The sequence below is a fragment of the Sphaerodactylus townsendi genome, linkage group LG03 (genome assembly GCF_021028975.2).
Source record: "Sphaerodactylus townsendi isolate TG3544 linkage group LG03, MPM_Stown_v2.3, whole genome shotgun sequence".
Lineage (NCBI taxonomy): Eukaryota > Metazoa > Chordata > Lepidosauria > Squamata > Sphaerodactylidae > Sphaerodactylus > Sphaerodactylus townsendi.
Window position 1 is genome coordinate 6802775 of NC_059427.1, and position 18819 is coordinate 6821593.

General features: G+C 76.4%; 1 protein-coding gene across 6 annotated transcripts in view; it reads left to right on the top strand.

Moving 5' to 3' along the window:
- The window catches only part of LOC125428526 (zinc finger protein 420-like), an 815993-nt gene that overhangs the window by 133092 nt on the left and 664082 nt on the right, over positions 1–18819 (top strand). The gene's annotated exons all lie outside the window — the stretch shown is intronic.

An 18819-nucleotide genomic window follows, 5' to 3' on the forward strand; every position in this document is an offset into this window, starting at 1 on the left:
CACTCTTGTCAGTTTGAATAAAATTTGTTTACCTTTACCTCTCGTCTCCCAGCTATTCCCTGTCCCCAGCCTGGAGTTGGTAAGTCACTCTGATACCACGTATATGGGTATCATTACAACTTGTGAACTTGTATGAATGCCTGCATCTCGCTTTCGTAAATTACTTTCAACCTCCAGGATCCAGCACAGATCCTTTCATTCTATCTGCAGTTGAATAAACCTTTTCTCCTATTATACCTTATTCTCTCATATCTAAAGTCTTATTGGCTGTTGGGACGCCTAGCATTATCATATTTTCCAATAACTCTTGTTGTCTCATTATGTGACCAAAGTACAACATCCTCAGTTTAGTCATTTAGCTTCTAAAGACAGTCCCAGATTGATTTGACCTAGAACCTACTAGGGGGGCGGGGGGTGGGGGGGGAGTCTATGGTAACTGTAACACTCTCTTCCAACACCACTTTTCGAAGAGATCTTCTTTCCTGTCAGCTTTCTTCACTGCCCAGATTTCACACCCATACATAATCATAGAGAACACTGTGGCCTGAATTAACTCGATCTTGGTTGCCAGTGGCACATCCTTAAGAATCTTTCTTAGCTCCTTCATGGGATTTTTTTAGATCCTTCTTGCCATTCATAGTCTCAGTCTCATTCTGATTTCTCAGTTGCAATCTCTCTTTTGATTGATGATGGAGCCAAGGAAGAGAAAGTCTTGGTCAATTTCAGTTTCCTCATTGTCTTCCTTAAAGCTGTGTAATTCTCCACCAGTCATAACTTTTGTCTTGATGTTCAGCTGTAGTCCCGCTTTGGCACTTTCTCTTTTAACTTTCAATAGAAGTCGTTTCAAGTCTTTGCTATTTTCTGCCAGTAATGTACCATCACCTACATGTCTCAATTGCTTAATGTTCCTCCCCACCATCCCCGCCCCTGCAATTTCCATTCCACCTTCATCTAAATCTAATTCAGCTTTCCTTATTATATGTGTTGTGCATACGGATTGAAGAGATCGGGAGTTAAAGTACATCCTTTTTGTAACATCTTCCTGTTACTCCATATTCTATCCTAATAGTAACCTTGTAGTTCAGAGTACATGTTGCCCATCCAAATGATCATAACTTTTCATGATTCACACAGTCAAAAGCTTTGCTGTAATCTATGAAAACACAAGCTGATTTTCTTCTGAAATTTAGTATTTACATGCAAATTTATCTATAATAAACAGCAGTAGTGGTTAAGAGCAGGTGCATTCTAATCTGGAGGAACCGGGTTTGGTTCCCAGCTCTGCCACCTGAGCTGTGGAGGCTTATCTGGGGAATTCAGATTAGTCTGTGCACTCCCACACACGTCTGCTGGGTGACCTTGGGCTAGTCACAGTTCTTCGGAGCTCTCTCAGCCCCACCTACCTCACAGGGTGTTTGTTATGAGGGGGGAAAGAAAAGGAGATTGTAAGCCCCTTTGAGTCTCCTACAGGAGAGAAAGGGGGGATATAAATCCAAACTCTTCTTCTTCTTCTATAATTAATTGTCTGTAACACTTTATCGGAAAGATGGAATATCAATATTTAAAGCCAATAATTTAACATATAGTCAAGTCACGTCTGATTTATGGCAACCCCTGAGGGGATTTCATGGCAAGAGATATTGGGAAGTGGGTTGCCATTGCCTGCCAATGCATGGACTGAGAGAGTTCTGAGAGAACTGTGACTGGCCCAAGGTCACCCAGTAGGCTTCATGTTTAGGGGTGGGAAATGAAACCTATTTCTCCAGATTAGAGTTCAGCACCTTTAAACACTATACCATGGTGGCTCTCATTATTAATGGTCTACTTAAGCAATAATTAGGGAATCTCAAGTAGGAGTGTGGCGGAACAAGCTCACTTTGCCCGGCAGGCCCTATTCTACTCCAAGCTTCTACCAGGGGTTGCCACCTTTTCCTGGAAAGGGCTTGCTTTCTCTCTCTGGGTAAACTGCTGCCACCACCTGACTGTTTGAGGAACTTCCTGCTGGGGAGGGTCAGGGCTCCCCAACCTCCTTTTCCAACTCTGAGGCCTGGCCTCAGTTTCCCCTGGTTCCCATCTCCTGGGTTCCACAAGGCAGAGTCCCTGGAGGAACAGCTGCCAGCCTTTCTCCTGGTGCCCTCCTATTCCGATGGCGGAGGCCTAGGTGGTACAGAGAACTGTTCTCTACATTTAAGGTTCAAAAGTATTTATTAAAAAGAGAATGGTTACAAGTATGTTTTAGCACTGCACCAGATCAAGCAAGGTTTTCAAAACAAATGAGATATAAACGCAAATCCTTCTCTCCGTTTCTGTATACGTACCCCAGTAGCTGTTACAATAGGGTAGGACCCAGACTTCAACTGAAAAAAAAATCGGGAAGAGAAAAAAAAACTACTTAAACTCTGTCGCAACAAGACAGGGCTGGGTCCACAACCTGATAGAAGGTCTGAAGCTGAAGTCACTCAGCTTCTAGCAGAGCAAAAAATGCGTGTAGCAGAGTTGCTTAAAAAAGTTACTTTTTTATAGAGTTCAAAAATAACACAGGCTACATAAAACATATTTACAAAAAGAAGTCAAAAACATATCAGTGCTCAAGCACTTGCAAGTAAAACAGACTTACATGCATACAAAGCATGTTATAGCAGATAGCATACCAATACAGCAATACTGCCTACGAATAGAGGTAGAGAGAGAGAGATAGTGAGCATAAAAGCTACATCACTGATGAACAGCTGGTAAAGGTCATTCTCATTAACCAACTGCCCAGCATTAACTTACAATTAGACCAAATGGTGCAACTGACATTACTCCTACAAACACTTAGCACATATTGCTAAATACTCTAACATTAAGGAGGTCAAGTAGCTCTTCCTGTGTCTCTCTAGCAATTTTAAGTCCTCCAACTTATGATACCTGCTTGGTGAAGGGGAGAGAAAAAAAAGGGGGGGGGAGGAAGGAGCCATTTCCCCACAAGGAGCAATGGAAAGGCAGCTTTCTGAAACCTTAGAGGACTGTGACCCAGTGGTGTACCACTAATGGGGACATGGGGGTATCCCATGTCTTTGGGTGCACGCCATTTGATCACATGGGGGGGGTGGGGGGAGCACCAGGTGCCAGACAGATCCTTGCAGAGTGTTTCTCTAGGCATAATTTCCCACCAGTGTGCCTCTGCTGTGACCTATCATAGTAGACTATACTGGAGTAGAGGGGCCAATGGCCTAAATTGGTACAAGGCAGCTGAGTTAAAATTACATATAGGGTTGCCAACTGGCCTGAGAAGAAAATCTGGAGAACTGGGTTTGTTTCCCCACTCCTCCACATGCAGCTAGCCTGGTGCTAGCATTAACAACCAAAAAGTCAGGAAATAGTTAAAGGGGCAACTAAATATAAAACTGCTAAGTATCAAAAACACATATGTATTTATTATAAATTAAAATAATCTACATTTATAGGCCCATAATAGCCTGTGCAACTTCCATGCCTTTGCTGACCTCTTAGCTCAAACACCATTAGATTTTTAGCTTCCATAGCAGCAGCCTAGCATGGGTTCCCCACTGGACTTTGCACCTGGGGTGAGCTGGTCCATGTACTTGCTGGGCAAGTTCCCTGTATGAACTATGAACTATCAAAAATATCAAGAATAAATTTACATTTAGGGGCAACAAGCTGAATTATATTTGGGCATGAATGATTAGCACCCAGGTCTTTCACACAAAGTCATGTCCTATTGAAGACTATGATGCAGTGTGCCAACCATGCCAAATTCTGCTATGCCAAAATCCTATAATGCCTCTTTCAGTCAGGAGCAAAGAAATTACCTAATCTAGATTTGCTTAAAAACCTCCAGCCTCTCATAGGCTCAGCTGAAAGTGGCTGGTTTAGCAAGCTGCATGGTGATGGGGATTTGAACCCAGGCCTTTCGATTCTTACTCAGCACTGGGTCTCTTAAAAGATCATTCATGCCCATGAGGATCACCATCATTCTTCATAGCAAAGGGGACACTCACAGGAAAATTAATAACTAGTAATGTTATTGTTCTTAAATATCAACAGCACCATTGTATCATGTCGCCTTTCCCATTTCCCTGTGCAACCTCCATGCCTTTGCTGACCTCTTAACTCAAACACCATAAGATTTTTAGCTTTCACTGCAGCAGCCTATCATGGGTTCCCTGCTGAACTTTGCACCTGGGGTGGGCTGGTCCATCAAAAACGTCAAGAAAAAATTATATTTAGGGGCAGCAAGCTGAATTATAAAAATAATGTAAATAATAAACTTAATTAAGTGGCTTGCAAACATCTTCCTTCCCTCTTCCCACAACAGGCACTTTGTGAGGTAGCTGGGGCTGAGAGAGTTCTGTGAGAACTGTGACTAGCCCAAGGTCACTCAGCAAGCTTCATGTGTAGGAGCGGGGAAACAAACCTTGCTCACCAGATCAGAGTCTGCTGCTCATGTGGAGGAGTGAGGAATCAAACTCAGTTCTCCAGATTAGAATCTACCACTCTTAATCACTACACTACCCTGGTTCTCAAGAGATCATTGGGATTCTGGGCAGAGATCATTGGTGGGGAGGTAGTTGTAAATTTCCTGTGTTGTACAGGGAGTTGGATCGTTAGATGATCTTGGAGCTCCATTCCACCTTTATGTTTCTACCTAACAGGAGTGTTAGGTGACAAAGGAGTGTTGTGACAAAGGAGTTTTGTGACAAAGAACGCTGTGGAGGAATTGCCATATTAGCTCAGCCAAAGTCATGAAGGTTATGAGTTTTGGCATAGCAGTCCTCAGAAAATTGCTCGTCTTAGCTTTTTCCTGATGCTTCCCACTTAACACTGAACAACAGTTAATTGAAGATCATGGACCAGCTGCATCAAGTTCTCTGACAAAGGATATGTTTGGCACCCAATGAGATTATGAGTTATACTAGGTGATGTTTTCTATAACTGCCTCTTCAGGATGAGTTCAGTTTATCTGTTAGTTCCGCTAGCAATAGTTGTTTTGTAATTAGCCCTTTTTATGCTTAGAGCTTGTATAGGATTTATTGCTTGCTTAAAGATTTAACCTCAGTATTTTTCAAGGATGTATTTTATGTCTGGGTTTTTAATTGCTGGCCCTTCATGGACTGATTGCCAGTATTTTTGGTTTATTAAAAGGACTTTATAGTCAATAAACCCTTCAAAAATATTTTAAAAGGATTTTCTGTCTCCGAGTTGTGAGTTTTATCAAGGTCCTGACCTACGCAGAAAGTAGAGAAGTTATGTCTTCCTCTACAAACGCCAAAAAGAATCATCTATACCAATCAGAGAGTCTTAGAGGAAAGACCAGATTAAAGTGCACCAGACAGATTTTTTTTTAAACGACTAGACATGTAATGACTATATTTACCGTACTCATACTGAAAATGACCCTAAATGTAACGGTTATTTTCAAAAATACACAAACAAAATTTTTGTTACTGGACTCCAGTGTAATTGGCTGTTGTGCATTTTTCAAGCTGTATGGCCATGGTCTGGTAGCTTTATTTACTGCAATAAAGCCCAGAAAGTCCACCATAGCCAGCTGATTCTGGCCCTGAAAGCCTTCAATAATACATACAACTGTAGTTTCTATGCAAATTCAAAACAACCCCTCTCCCTTTTTCGATGGAATCCCTAGTCTTGCATTCCAGTAAGTATCAGAATAGCCTCTCAGCCACTTGCACCATAAAAGAGTCCAGAATGGAATCTCCATGTACGAAGGCTGTATACTTTGCCATTCCAGAAAAGATAAATGACAGGGCCACAACTATTCCAACCTCACTATTTGTGGACTTCCTAGCAGTATCTAGTGGCCCTTTCCTTGGACCCAGAATGATGGGCAGAGGGATTTTTGCTTTGACACAGCAAAATCTTTTTGAAAAGACAAGGGATTCTCAAAGGCCACCTGGGGACGTACACAGGCGAGCAAGGAAATCTCAACGTGGCTTTCTGTAAAGAATAAAGAAAGTATTGCTTTTTCAATTAAGTAATGCTTTATGTACTCTCTTATTGCTTCAAATAAACTCTTTTCTCTCTCAATTTATAAGTTAACTGCTATGCCCAAATGCTGAAGGATTATAGGTCATATAGGCAAGGTGTGAAAAGATTCTATAGGAAATGCTAGAAGTCACAGAGCAACTTATCTAAGGGAACATCAAGAATGGAAGAAGTTTTTGCACCTGTAACAAAAGGTAACAAGCCAAGTAAACATAGAAAAACATGTTATTATAGCTAAAGCAGAATGTGTACAAGAGGGTGGGGGGGGGGGGGGGTGGGGGGGGGGGGGGGTGGGGGGGGGGGGGGGTGGGGGGGGGGGGGGGTGGGGGGGGGGGGGGGTGGGGGGGGGGGGGGGTGGGGGGGGGGGGGGGTGGGGGGGGGGGGGGGTGGGGGGGGGGGGGGGTGGGGGGGGGGGGGGGTGGGGGGGGGGGGGGGTGGGGGGGGGGGGGGGTGGGGGGGGGGGGGGGTGGGGGGGGGGGGGGGTGGGGGGGGGGGGGGGTGGGGGGGGGGGGGGGTGGGGGGGGGGGGGGGTGGGGGGGGGGGGGGGTGGGGGGGGGGGGGGGTGGGGGGGGGGGGGGGTGGGGGGGGGGGGGGGTGGGGGGGGGGGGGGGTGGGGGGGGGGGGGGGTGGGGGGGGGGGGGGGTGGGGGGGGGGGGGGGTGGGGGGGGGGGGGGGTGGGGGGGGGGGGGGGTGGGGGGGGGGGGGGGTGGGGGGGGGGGGGGGTGGGGGGGGGGGGGGGTGGGGGGGGGGGGGGGTGGGGGGGGGGGGGGGTGGGGGGGGGGGGGGGTGGGGGGGGGGGGGGGTGGGGGGGGGGGGGGGTGGGGGGGGGGGGGGGTGGGGGGGGGGGGGGGTGGGGGGGGGGGGGGGTGGGGGGGGGGGGGGGTGGGGGGGGGGGGGGGTGGGGGGGGGGGGGGGTGGGGGGGGGGGGGGGTGGGGGGGGGGGGGGGTGGGGGGGGGGGGGGGTGGGGGGGGGGGGGGGTGGGGGGGGGGGGGGGTGGGGGGGGGGGGGGGTGGGGGGGGGGGGGGGTGGGGGGGGGGGGGGGTGGGGGGGGGGGGGGGTGGGGGGGGGGGGGGGTGGGGGGGGGGGGGGGTGGGGGGGGGGGGGGGTGGGGGGGGGGGGGGGTGGGGGGGGGGGGGGGTGGGGGGGGGGGGGGGTGGGGGGGGGGGGGGGTGGGGGGGGGGGGGGGTGGGGGGGGGGGGGGGTGGGGGGGGGGGGGGGTGGGGGGGGGGGGGGGTGGGGGGGGGGGGGGGTGGGGGGGGGGGGGGGTGGGGGGGGGGGGGGGTGGGGGGGGGGGGGGGTGGGGGGGGGGGGGGGTGGGGGGGGGGGGGGGTGGGGGGGGGGGGGGGTGGGGGGGGGGGGGGGTGGGGGGGGGGGGGGGTGGGGGGGGGGGGGGGTGGGGGGGGGGGGGGGTGGGGGGGGGGGGGGGTGGGGGGGGGGGGGGGTGGGGGGGGGGGGGGGTGGGGGGGGGGGGGGGTGGGGGGGGGGGGGGGTGGGGGGGGGGGGGGGTGGGGGGGGGGGGGGGTGGGGGGGGGGGGGGGTGGGGGGGGGGGGGGGTGGGGGGGGGGGGGGGTGGGGGGGGGGGGGGGTGGGGGGGGGGGGGGGTGGGGGGGGGGGGGGGTGGGGGGGGGGGGGGGTGGGGGGGGGGGGGGGTGGGGGGGGGGGGGGGTGGGGGGGGGGGGGGGTGGGGGGGGGGGGGGGTGGGGGGGGGGGGGGGTGGGGGGGGGGGGGGGTGGGGGGGGGGGGGGGTGGGGGGGGGGGGGGGTGGGGGGGGGGGGGGGTGGGGGGGGGGGGGGGTGGGGGGGGGGGGGGGTGGGGGGGGGGGGGGGTGGGGGGGGGGGGGGGTGGGGGGGGGGGGGGGTGGGGGGGGGGGGGGGTGGGGGGGGGGGGGGGTGGGGGGGGGGGGGGGTGGGGGGGGGGGGGGGTGGGGGGGGGGGGGGGTGGGGGGGGGGGGGGGTGGGGGGGGGGGGGGGTGGGGGGGGGGGGGGGTGGGGGGGGGGGGGGGTGGGGGGGGGGGGGGGTGGGGGGGGGGGGGGGTGGGGGGGGGGGGGGGTGGGGGGGGGGGGGGGTGGGGGGGGGGGGGGGTGGGGGGGGGGGGGGGTGGGGGGGGGGGGGGGTGGGGGGGGGGGGGGGTGGGGGGGGGGGGGGGTGGGGGGGGGGGGGGGTGGGGGGGGGGGGGGGTGGGGGGGGGGGGGGGTGGGGGGGGGGGGGGGTGGGGGGGGGGGGGGGTGGGGGGGGGGGGGGGTGGGGGGGGGGGGGGGTGGGGGGGGGGGGGGGTGGGGGGGGGGGGGGGTGGGGGGGGGGGGGGGTGGGGGGGGGGGGGGGTGGGGGGGGGGGGGGGTGGGGGGGGGGGGGGGTGGGGGGGGGGGGGGGTGGGGGGGGGGGGGGGTGGGGGGGGGGGGGGGTGGGGGGGGGGGGGGGTGGGGGGGGGGGGGGGTGGGGGGGGGGGGGGGTGGGGGGGGGGGGGGGTGGGGGGGGGGGGGGGTGGGGGGGGGGGGGGGTGGGGGGGGGGGGGGGTGGGGGGGGGGGGGGGTGGGGGGGGGGGGGGGTGGGGGGGGGGGGGGGTGGGGGGGGGGGGGGGTGGGGGGGGGGGGGGGTGGGGGGGGGGGGGGGTGGGGGGGGGGGGGGGTGGGGGGGGGGGGGGGTGGGGGGGGGGGGGGGTGGGGGGGGGGGGGGGTGGGGGGGGGGGGGGGTGGGGGGGGGGGGGGGTGGGGGGGGGGGGGGGTGGGGGGGGGGGGGGGTGGGGGGGGGGGGGGGTGGGGGGGGGGGGGGGTGGGGGGGGGGGGGGGTGGGGGGGGGGGGGGGTGGGGGGGGGGGGGGGTGGGGGGGGGGGGGGGTGGGGGGGGGGGGGGGTGGGGGGGGGGGGGGGTGGGGGGGGGGGGGGGTGGGGGGGGGGGGGGGTGGGGGGGGGGGGGGGTGGGGGGGGGGGGGGGTGGGGGGGGGGGGGGGTGGGGGGGGGGGGGGGTGGGGGGGGGGGGGGGTGGGGGGGGGGGGGGGTGGGGGGGGGGGGGGGTGGGGGGGGGGGGGGGTGGGGGGGGGGGGGGGTGGGGGGGGGGGGGGGTGGGGGGGGGGGGGGGTGGGGGGGGGGGGGGGTGGGGGGGGGGGGGGGTGGGGGGGGGGGGGGGTGGGGGGGGGGGGGGGTGGGGGGGGGGGGGGGTGGGGGGGGGGGGGGGTGGGGGGGGGGGGGGGTGGGGGGGGGGGGGGGTGGGGGGGGGGGGGGGTGGGGGGGGGGGGGGGTGGGGGGGGGGGGGGGTGGGGGGGGGGGGGGGTGGGGGGGGGGGGGGGTGGGGGGGGGGGGGGGTGGGGGGGGGGGGGGGTGGGGGGGGGGGGGGGTGGGGGGGGGGGGGGGTGGGGGGGGGGGGGGGTGGGGGGGGGGGGGGGTGGGGGGGGGGGGGGGTGGGGGGGGGGGGGGGTGGGGGGGGGGGGGGGTGGGGGGGGGGGGGGGTGGGGGGGGGGGGGGGTGGGGGGGGGGGGGGGTGGGGGGGGGGGGGGGTGGGGGGGGGGGGGGGTGGGGGGGGGGGGGGGTGGGGGGGGGGGGGGGTGGGGGGGGGGGGGGGTGGGGGGGGGGGGGGGTGGGGGGGGGGGGGGGTGGGGGGGGGGGGGGGTGGGGGGGGGGGGGGGTGGGGGGGGGGGGGGGTGGGGGGGGGGGGGGGTGGGGGGGGGGGGGGGTGGGGGGGGGGGGGGGTGGGGGGGGGGGGGGGTGGGGGGGGGGGGGGGTGGGGGGGGGGGGGGGTGGGGGGGGGGGGGGGTGGGGGGGGGGGGGGGTGGGGGGGGGGGGGGGTGGGGGGGGGGGGGGGTGGGGGGGGGGGGGGGTGGGGGGGGGGGGGGGTGGGGGGGGGGGGGGGTGGGGGGGGGGGGGGGTGGGGGGGGGGGGGGGTGGGGGGGGGGGGGGGTGGGGGGGGGGGGGGGTGGGGGGGGGGGGGGGTGGGGGGGGGGGGGGGTGGGGGGGGGGGGGGGTGGGGGGGGGGGGGGGTGGGGGGGGGGGGGGGTGGGGGGGGGGGGGGGTGGGGGGGGGGGGGGGTGGGGGGGGGGGGGGGTGGGGGGGGGGGGGGGTGGGGGGGGGGGGGGGTGGGGGGGGGGGGGGGTGGGGGGGGGGGGGGGTGGGGGGGGGGGGGGGTGGGGGGGGGGGGGGGTGGGGGGGGGGGGGGGTGGGGGGGGGGGGGGGTGGGGGGGGGGGGGGGTGGGGGGGGGGGGGGGTGGGGGGGGGGGGGGGTGGGGGGGGGGGGGGGTGGGGGGGGGGGGGGGTGGGGGGGGGGGGGGGTGGGGGGGGGGGGGGGTGGGGGGGGGGGGGGGTGGGGGGGGGGGGGGGTGGGGGGGGGGGGGGGTGGGGGGGGGGGGGGGTGGGGGGGGGGGGGGGTGGGGGGGGGGGGGGGTGGGGGGGGGGGGGGGTGGGGGGGGGGGGGGGTGGGGGGGGGGGGGGGTGGGGGGGGGGGGGGGTGGGGGGGGGGGGGGGTGGGGGGGGGGGGGGGTGGGGGGGGGGGGGGGTGGGGGGGGGGGGGGGTGGGGGGGGGGGGGGGTGGGGGGGGGGGGGGGTGGGGGGGGGGGGGGGTGGGGGGGGGGGGGGGTGGGGGGGGGGGGGGGTGGGGGGGGGGGGGGGTGGGGGGGGGGGGGGGTGGGGGGGGGGGGGGGTGGGGGGGGGGGGGGGTGGGGGGGGGGGGGGGTGGGGGGGGGGGGGGGTGGGGGGGGGGGGGGGTGGGGGGGGGGGGGGGTGGGGGGGGGGGGGGGTGGGGGGGGGGGGGGGTGGGGGGGGGGGGGGGTGGGGGGGGGGGGGGGTGGGGGGGGGGGGGGGTGGGGGGGGGGGGGGGTGGGGGGGGGGGGGGGTGGGGGGGGGGGGGGGTGGGGGGGGGGGGGGGTGGGGGGGGGGGGGGGTGGGGGGGGGGGGGGGTGGGGGGGGGGGGGGGTGGGGGGGGGGGGGGGTGGGGGGGGGGGGGGGTGGGGGGGGGGGGGGGTGGGGGGGGGGGGGGGTGGGGGGGGGGGGGGGTGGGGGGGGGGGGGGGTGGGGGGGGGGGGGGGTGGGGGGGGGGGGGGGTGGGGGGGGGGGGGGGTGGGGGGGGGGGGGGGTGGGGGGGGGGGGGGGTGGGGGGGGGGGGGGGTGGGGGGGGGGGGGGGTGGGGGGGGGGGGGGGTGGGGGGGGGGGGGGGTGGGGGGGGGGGGGGGTGGGGGGGGGGGGGGGTGGGGGGGGGGGGGGGTGGGGGGGGGGGGGGGTGGGGGGGGGGGGGGGTGGGGGGGGGGGGGGGTGGGGGGGGGGGGGGGTGGGGGGGGGGGGGGGTGGGGGGGGGGGGGGGTGGGGGGGGGGGGGGGTGGGGGGGGGGGGGGGTGGGGGGGGGGGGGGGTGGGGGGGGGGGGGGGTGGGGGGGGGGGGGGGTGGGGGGGGGGGGGGGTGGGGGGGGGGGGGGGTGGGGGGGGGGGGGGGTGGGGGGGGGGGGGGGTGGGGGGGGGGGGGGGTGGGGGGGGGGGGGGGTGGGGGGGGGGGGGGGTGGGGGGGGGGGGGGGTGGGGGGGGGGGGGGGTGGGGGGGGGGGGGGGTGGGGGGGGGGGGGGGTGGGGGGGGGGGGGGGTGGGGGGGGGGGGGGGTGGGGGGGGGGGGGGGTGGGGGGGGGGGGGGGTGGGGGGGGGGGGGGGTGGGGGGGGGGGGGGGTGGGGGGGGGGGGGGGTGGGGGGGGGGGGGGGTGGGGGGGGGGGGGGGTGGGGGGGGGGGGGGGTGGGGGGGGGGGGGGGTGGGGGGGGGGGGGGGTGGGGGGGGGGGGGGGTGGGGGGGGGGGGGGGTGGGGGGGGGGGGGGGTGGGGGGGGGGGGGGGTGGGGGGGGGGGGGGGTGGGGGGGGGGGGGGGTGGGGGGGGGGGGGGGTGGGGGGGGGGGGGGGTGGGGGGGGGGGGGGGTGGGGGGGGGGGGGGGTGGGGGGGGGGGGGGGTGGGGGGGGGGGGGGGTGGGGGGGGGGGGGGGTGGGGGGGGGGGGGGGTGGGGGGGGGGGGGGGTGGGGGGGGGGGGGGGTGGGGGGGGGGGGGGGTGGGGGGGGGGGGGGGTGGGGGGGGGGGGGGGTGGGGGGGGGGGGGGGTGGGGGGGGGGGGGGGTGGGGGGGGGGGGGGGTGGGGGGGGGGGGGGGTGGGGGGGGGGGGGGGTGGGGGGGGGGGGGGGTGGGGGGGGGGGGGGGTGGGGGGGGGGGGGGGTGGGGGGGGGGGGGGGTGGGGGGGGGGGGGGGTGGGGGGGGGGGGGGGTGGGGGGGGGGGGGGGTGGGGGGGGGGGGGGGTGGGGGGGGGGGGGGGTGGGGGGGGGGGGGGGTGGGGGGGGGGGGGGGTGGGGGGGGGGGGGGGTGGGGGGGGGGGGGGGTGGGGGGGGGGGGGGGTGGGGGGGGGGGGGGGTGGGGGGGGGGGGGGGTGGGGGGGGGGGGGGGTGGGGGGGGGGGGGGGTGGGGGGGGGGGGGGGTGGGGGGGGGGGGGGGTGGGGGGGGGGGGGGGTGGGGGGGGGGGGGGGTGGGGGGGGGGGGGGGTGGGGGGGGGGGGGGGTGGGGGGGGGGGGGGGTGGGGGGGGGGGGGGGTGGGGGGGGGGGGGGGTGGGGGGGGGGGGGGGTGGGGGGGGGGGGGGGTGGGGGGGGGGGGGGGTGGGGGGGGGGGGGGGTGGGGGGGGGGGGGGGTGGGGGGGGGGGGGGGTGGGGGGGGGGGGGGGTGGGGGGGGGGGGGGGTGGGGGGGGGGGGGGGTGGGGGGGGGGGGGGGTGGGGGGGGGGGGGGGTGGGGGGGGGGGGGGGTGGGGGGGGGGGGGGGTGGGGGGGGGGGGGGGTGGGGGGGGGGGGGGGTGGGGGGGGGGGGGGGTGGGGGGGGGGGGGGGTGGGGGGGGGGGGGGGTGGGGGGGGGGGGGGGTGGGGGGGGGGGGGGGTGGGGGGGGGGGGGGGTGGGGGGGGGGGGGGGTGGGGGGGGGGGGGGGTGGGGGGGGGGGGGGGTGGGGGGGGGGGGGGGTGGGGGGGGGGGGGGGTGGGGGGGGGGGGGGGTGGGGGGGGGGGGGGGTGGGGGGGGGGGGGGGTGGGGGGGGGGGGGGGTGGGGGGGGGGGGGGGTGGGGGGGGGGGGGGGTGGGGGGGGGGGGGGGTGGGGGGGGGGGGGGGTGGGGGGGGGGGGGGGTGGGGGGGGGGGGGGGTGGGGGGGGGGGGGGGTGGGGGGGGGGGGGGGTGGGGGGGGGGGGGGGTGGGGGGGGGGGGGGGTGGGGGGGGGGGGGGGTGGGGGGGGGGGGGGGTGGGGGGGGGGGGGGGTGGGGGGGGGGGGGGGTGGGGGGGGGGGGGGGTGGGGGGGGGGGGGGGTGGGGGGGGGGGGGGGTGGGGGGGGGGGGGGGTGGGGGGGGGGGGGGGTGGGGGGGGGGGGGGGTGGGGGGGGGGGGGGGTGGGGGGGGGGGGGGGTGGGGGGGGGGGGGGGTGGGGGGGGGGGGGGGTGGGGGGGGGGGGGGGTGGGGGGGGGGGGGGGTGGGGGGGGGGGGGGGTGGGGGGGGGGGGGGGTGGGGGGGGGGGGGGGTGGGGGGGGGGGGGGGTGGGGGGGGGGGGGGGTGGGGGGGGGGGGGGGTGGGGGGGGGGGGGGGTGGGGGGGGGGGGGGGTGGGGGGGGGGGGGGGTGGGGGGGGGGGGGGGTGGGGGGGGGGGGGGGTGGGGGGGGGGGGGGGTGGGGGGGGGGGGGGGTGGGGGGGGGGGGGGGTGGGGGGGGGGGGGGGTGGGGGGGGGGGGGGGTGGGGGGGGGGGGGGGTGGGGGGGGGGGGGGGTGGGGGGGGGGGGGGGTGGGGGGGGGGGGGGGTGGGGGGGGGGGGGGGTGGGGGGGGGGGGGGGTGGGGGGGGGGGGGGGTGGGGGGGGGGGGGGGTGGGGGGGGGGGGGGGTGGGGGGGGGGGGGGGTGGGGGGGGGGGGGGGTGGGGGGGGGGGGGGGTGGGGGGGGGGGGGGGTGGGGGGGGGGGGGGGTGGGGGGGGGGGGGGGTGGGGGGGGGGGGGGGTGGGGGGGGGGGGGGGTGGGGGGGGGGGGGGGTGGGGGGGGGGGGGGGTGGGGGGGGGGGGGGGTGGGGGGGGGGGGGGGTGGGGGGGGGGGGGGGTGGGGGGGGGGGGGGGTGGGGGGGGGGGGGGGTGGGGGGGGGGGGGGGTGGGGGGGGGGGGGGGTGGGGGGGGGGGGGGGTGGGGGGGGGGGGGGGTGGGGGGGGGGGGGGGTGGGGGGGGGGGGGGGTGGGGGGGGGGGGGGGTGGGGGGGGGGGGGGGTGGGGGGGGGGGGGGGTGGGGGGGGGGGGGGGTGGGGGGGGGGGGGGGTGGGGGGGGGGGGGGGTGGGGGGGGGGGGGGGTGGGGGGGGGGGGGGGTGGGGGGGGGGGGGGGTGGGGGGGGGGGGGGGTGGGGGGGGGGGGGGGTGGGGGGGGGGGGGGGTGGGGGGGGGGGGGGGTGGGGGGGGGGGGGGGTGGGGGGGGGGGGGGGTGGGGGGGGGGGGGGGTGGGGGGGGGGGGGGGTGGGGGGGGGGGGGGGTGGGGGGGGGGGGGGGTGGGGGGGGGGGGGGGTGGGGGGGGGGGGGGGTGGGGGGGGGGGGGGGTGGGGGGGGGGGGGGGTGGGGGGGGGGGGGGGTGGGGGGGGGGGGGGGTGGGGGGGGGGGGGGGTGGGGGGGGGGGGGGGTGGGGGGGGGGGGGGGTGGGGGGGGGGGGGGGTGGGGGGGGGGGGGGGTGGGGGGGGGGGGGGGTGGGGGGGGGGGGGGGTGGGGGGGGGGGGGGGTGGGGGGGGGGGGGGGTGGGGGGGGGGGGGGGTGGGGGGGGGGGGGGGTGGGGGGGGGGGGGGGTGGGGGGGGGGGGGGGTGGGGGGGGGGGGGGGTGGGGGGGGGGGGGGGTGGGGGGGGGGGGGGGTGGGGGGGGGGGGGGGTGGGGGGGGGGGGGGGTGGGGGGGGGGGGGGGTGGGGGGGGGGGGGGGTGGGGGGGGGGGGGGGTGGGGGGGGGGGGGGGTGGGGGGGGGGGGGGGTGGGGGGGGGGGGGGGTGGGGGGGGGGGGGGGTGGGGGGGGGGGGGGGTGGGGGGGGGGGGGGGTGGGGGGGGGGGGGGGTGGGGGGGGGGGGGGGTGGGGGGGGGGGGGGGTGGGGGGGGGGGGGGGTGGGGGGGGGGGGGGGTGGGGGGGGGGGGGGGTGGGGGGGGGGGGGGGTGGGGGGGGGGGGGGGTGGGGGGGGGGGGGGGTGGGGGGGGGGGGGGGTGGGGGGGGGGGGGGGTGGGGGGGGGGGGGGGTGGGGGGGGGGGGGGGTGGGGGGGGGGGGGGGTGGGGGGGGGGGGGGGTGGGGGGGGGGGGGGGTGGGGGGGGGGGGGGGTGGGGGGGGGGGGGGGTGGGGGGGGGGGGGGGTGGGGGGGGGGGGGGGTGGGGGGGGGGGGGGGTGGGGGGGGGGGGGGGTGGGGGGGGGGGGGGGTGGGGGGGGGGGGGGGTGGGGGGGGGGGGGGGTGGGGGGGGGGGGGGGTGGGGGGGGGGGGGGGTGGGGGGGGGGGGGGGTGGGGGGGGGGGGGGGTGGGGGGGGGGGGGGGTGGGGGGGGGGGGGGGTGGGGGGGGGGGGGGGTGGGGGGGGGGGGGGGTGGGGGGGGGGGGGGGTGGGGGGGGGGGGGGGTGGGGGGGGGGGGGGGTGGGGGGGGGGGGGGGTGGGGGGGGGGGGGGGTGGGGGGGGGGGGGGGTGGGGGGGGGGGGGGGTGGGGGGGGGGGGGGGTGGGGGGGGGGGGGGGTGGGGGGGGGGGGGGGTGGGGGGGGGGGGGGGTGGGGGGGGGGGGGGGTGGGGGGGGGGGGGGGTGGGGGGGGGGGGGGGTGGGGGGGGGGGGGGGTGGGGGGGGGGGGGGGTGGGGGGGGGGGGGGGTGGGGGGGGGGGGGGGTGGGGGGGGGGGGGGGTGGGGGGGGGGGGGGGTGGGGGGGGGGGGGGGTGGGGGGGGGGGGGGGTGGGGGGGGGGGGGGGTGGGGGGGGGGGGGGGTGGGGGGGGGGGGGGGTGGGGGGGGGGGGGGGTGGGGGGGGGGGGGGGTGGGGGGGGGGGGGGGTGGGGGGGGGGGGGGGTGGGGGGGGGGGGGGGTGGGGGGGGGGGGGGGTGGGGGGGGGGGGGGGTGGGGGGGGGGGGGGGTGGGGGGGGGGGGGGGTGGGGGGGGGGGGGGGTGGGGGGGGGGGGGGGTGGGGGGGGGGGGGGGTGGGGGGGGGGGGGGGTGGGGGGGGGGGGGGGTGGGGGGGGGGGGGGGTGGGGGGGGGGGGGGGTGGGGGGGGGGGGGGGTGGGGGGGGGGGGGGGTGGGGGGGGGGGGGGGTGGGGGGGGGGGGGGGTGGGGGGGGGGGGGGGTGGGGGGGGGGGGGGGTGGGGGGGGGGGGGGGTGGGGGGGGGGGGGGGTGGGGGGGGGGGGGGGTGGGGGGGGGGGGGGGTGGGGGGGGGGGGGGGTGGGGGGGGGGGGGGGTGGGGGGGGGGGGGGGTGGGGGGGGGGGGGGGTGGGGGGGGGGGGGGGTGGGGGGGGGGGGGGGTGGGGGGGGGGGGGGGTGGGGGGGGGGGGGGGTGGGGGGGGGGGGGGGTGGGGGGGGGGGGGGGTGGGGGGGGGGGGGGGTGGGGGGGGGGGGGGGTGGGGGGGGGGGGGGGTGGGGGGGGGGGGGGGTGGGGGGGGGGGGGGGTGGGGGGGGGGGGGGGTGGGGGGGGGGGGGGGTGGGGGGGGGGGGGGGTGGGGGGGGGGGGGGGTGGGGGGGGGGGGGGGTGGGGGGGGGGGGGGGTGGGGGGGGGGGGGGGTGGGGGGGGGGGGGGGTGGGGGGGGGGGGGGGTGGGGGGGGGGGGGGGTGGGGGGGGGGGGGGGTGGGGGGGGGGGGGGGTGGGGGGGGGGGGGGGTGGGGGGGGGGGGGGGTGGGGGGGGGGGGGGGTGGGGGGGGGGGGGGGTGGGGGGGGGGGGGGGTGGGGGGGGGGGGGGGTGGGGGGGGGGGGGGGTGGGGGGGGGGGGGGGTGGGGGGGGGGGGGGGTGGGGGGGGGGGGGGGTGGGGGGGGGGGGGGGTGGGGGGGGGGGGGGGTGGGGGGGGGGGGGGGTGGGGGGGGGGGGGGGTGGGGGGGGGGGGGGGTGGGGGGGGGGGGGGGTGGGGGGGGGGGGGGGTGGGGGGGGGGGGGGGTGGGGGGGGGGGGGGGTGGGGGGGGGGGGGGGTGGGGGGGGGGGGGGGTGGGGGGGGGGGGGGGTGGGGGGGGGGGGGGGTGGGGGGGGGGGGGGGTGGGGGGGGGGGGGGGTGGGGGGGGGGGGGGGTGGGGGGGGGGGGGGGTGGGGGGGGGGGGGGGTGGGGGGGGGGGGGGGTGGGGGGGGGGGGGGGTGGGGGGGGGGGGGGGTGGGGGGGGGGGGGGGTGGGGGGGGGGGGGGGTGGGGGGGGGGGGGGGTGGGGGGGGGGGGGGGTGGGGGGGGGGGGGGGTGGGGGGGGGGGGGGGTGGGGGGGGGGGGGGGTGGGGGGGGGGGGGGGTGGGGGGGGGGGGGGGTGGGGGGGGGGGGGGGTGGGGGGGGGGGGGGGTGGGGGGGGGGGGGGGTGGGGGGGGGGGGGGGTGGGGGGGGGGGGGGGTGGGGGGGGGGGGGGGTGGGGGGGGGGGGGGGTGGGGGGGGGGGGGGGTGGGGGGGGGGGGGGGTGGGGGGGGGGGGGGGTGGGGGGGGGGGGGGGTGGGGGGGGGGGGGGGTGGGGGGGGGGGGGGGTGGGGGGGGGGGGGGGTGGGGGGGGGGGGGGGTGGGGGGGGGGGGGGGTGGGGGGGGGGGGGGGTGGGGGGGGGGGGGGGTGGGGGGGGGGGGGGGTGGGGGGGGGGGGGGGTGGGGGGGGGGGGGGGTGGGGGGGGGGGGGGGTGGGGGGGGGGGGGGGTGGGGGGGGGGGGGGGTGGGGGGGGGGGGGGGTGGGGGGGGGGGGGGGTGGGGGGGGGGGGGGGTGGGGGGGGGGGGGGGTGGGGGGGGGGGGGGGTGGGGGGGGGGGGGGGTGGGGGGGGGGGGGGGTGGGGGGGGGGGGGGGTGGGGGGGGGGGGGGGTGGGGGGGGGGGGGGGTGGGGGGGGGGGGGGGTGGGGGGGGGGGGGGGTGGGGGGGGGGGGGGGTGGGGGGGGGGGGGGGTGGGGGGGGGGGGGGGTGGGGGGGGGGGGGGGTGGGGGGGGGGGGGGGTGGGGGGGGGGGGGGGTGGGGGGGGGGGGGGGTGGGGGGGGGGGGGGGTGGGGGGGGGGGGGGGTGGGGGGGGGGGGGGGTGGGGGGGGGGGGGGGTGGGGGGGGGGGGGGGTGGGGGGGGGGGGGGGTGGGGGGGGGGGGGGGTGGGGGGGGGGGGGGGTGGGGGGGGGGGGGGGTGGGGGGGGGGGGGGGTGGGGGGGGGGGGGGGTGGGGGGGGGGGGGGGTGGGGGGGGGGGGGGGTGGGGGGGGGGGGGGGTGGGGGGGGGGGGGGGTGGGGGGGGGGGGGGGTGGGGGGGGGGGGGGGTGGGGGGGGGGGGGGGTGGGGGGGGGGGGGGGTGGGGGGGGGGGGGGGTGGGGGGGGGGGGGGGTGGGGGGGGGGGGGGGTGGGGGGGGGGGGGGGTGGGGGGGGGGGGGGGTGGGGGGGGGGGGGGGTGGGGGGGGGGGGGGGTGGGGGGGGGGGGGGGTGGGGGGGGGGGGGGGTGGGGGGGGGGGGGGGTGGGGGGGGGGGGGGGTGGGGGGGGGGGGGGGTGGGGGGGGGGGGGGGTGGGGGGGGGGGGGGGTGGGGGGGGGGGGGGGTGGGGGGGGGGGGGGGTGGGGGGGGGGGGGGGTGGGGGGGGGGGGGGGTGGGGGGGGGGGGGGGTGGGGGGGGGGGGGGGTGGGGGGGGGGGGGGGTGGGGGGGGGGGGGGGTGGGGGGGGGGGGGGGTGGGGGGGGGGGGGGGTGGGGGG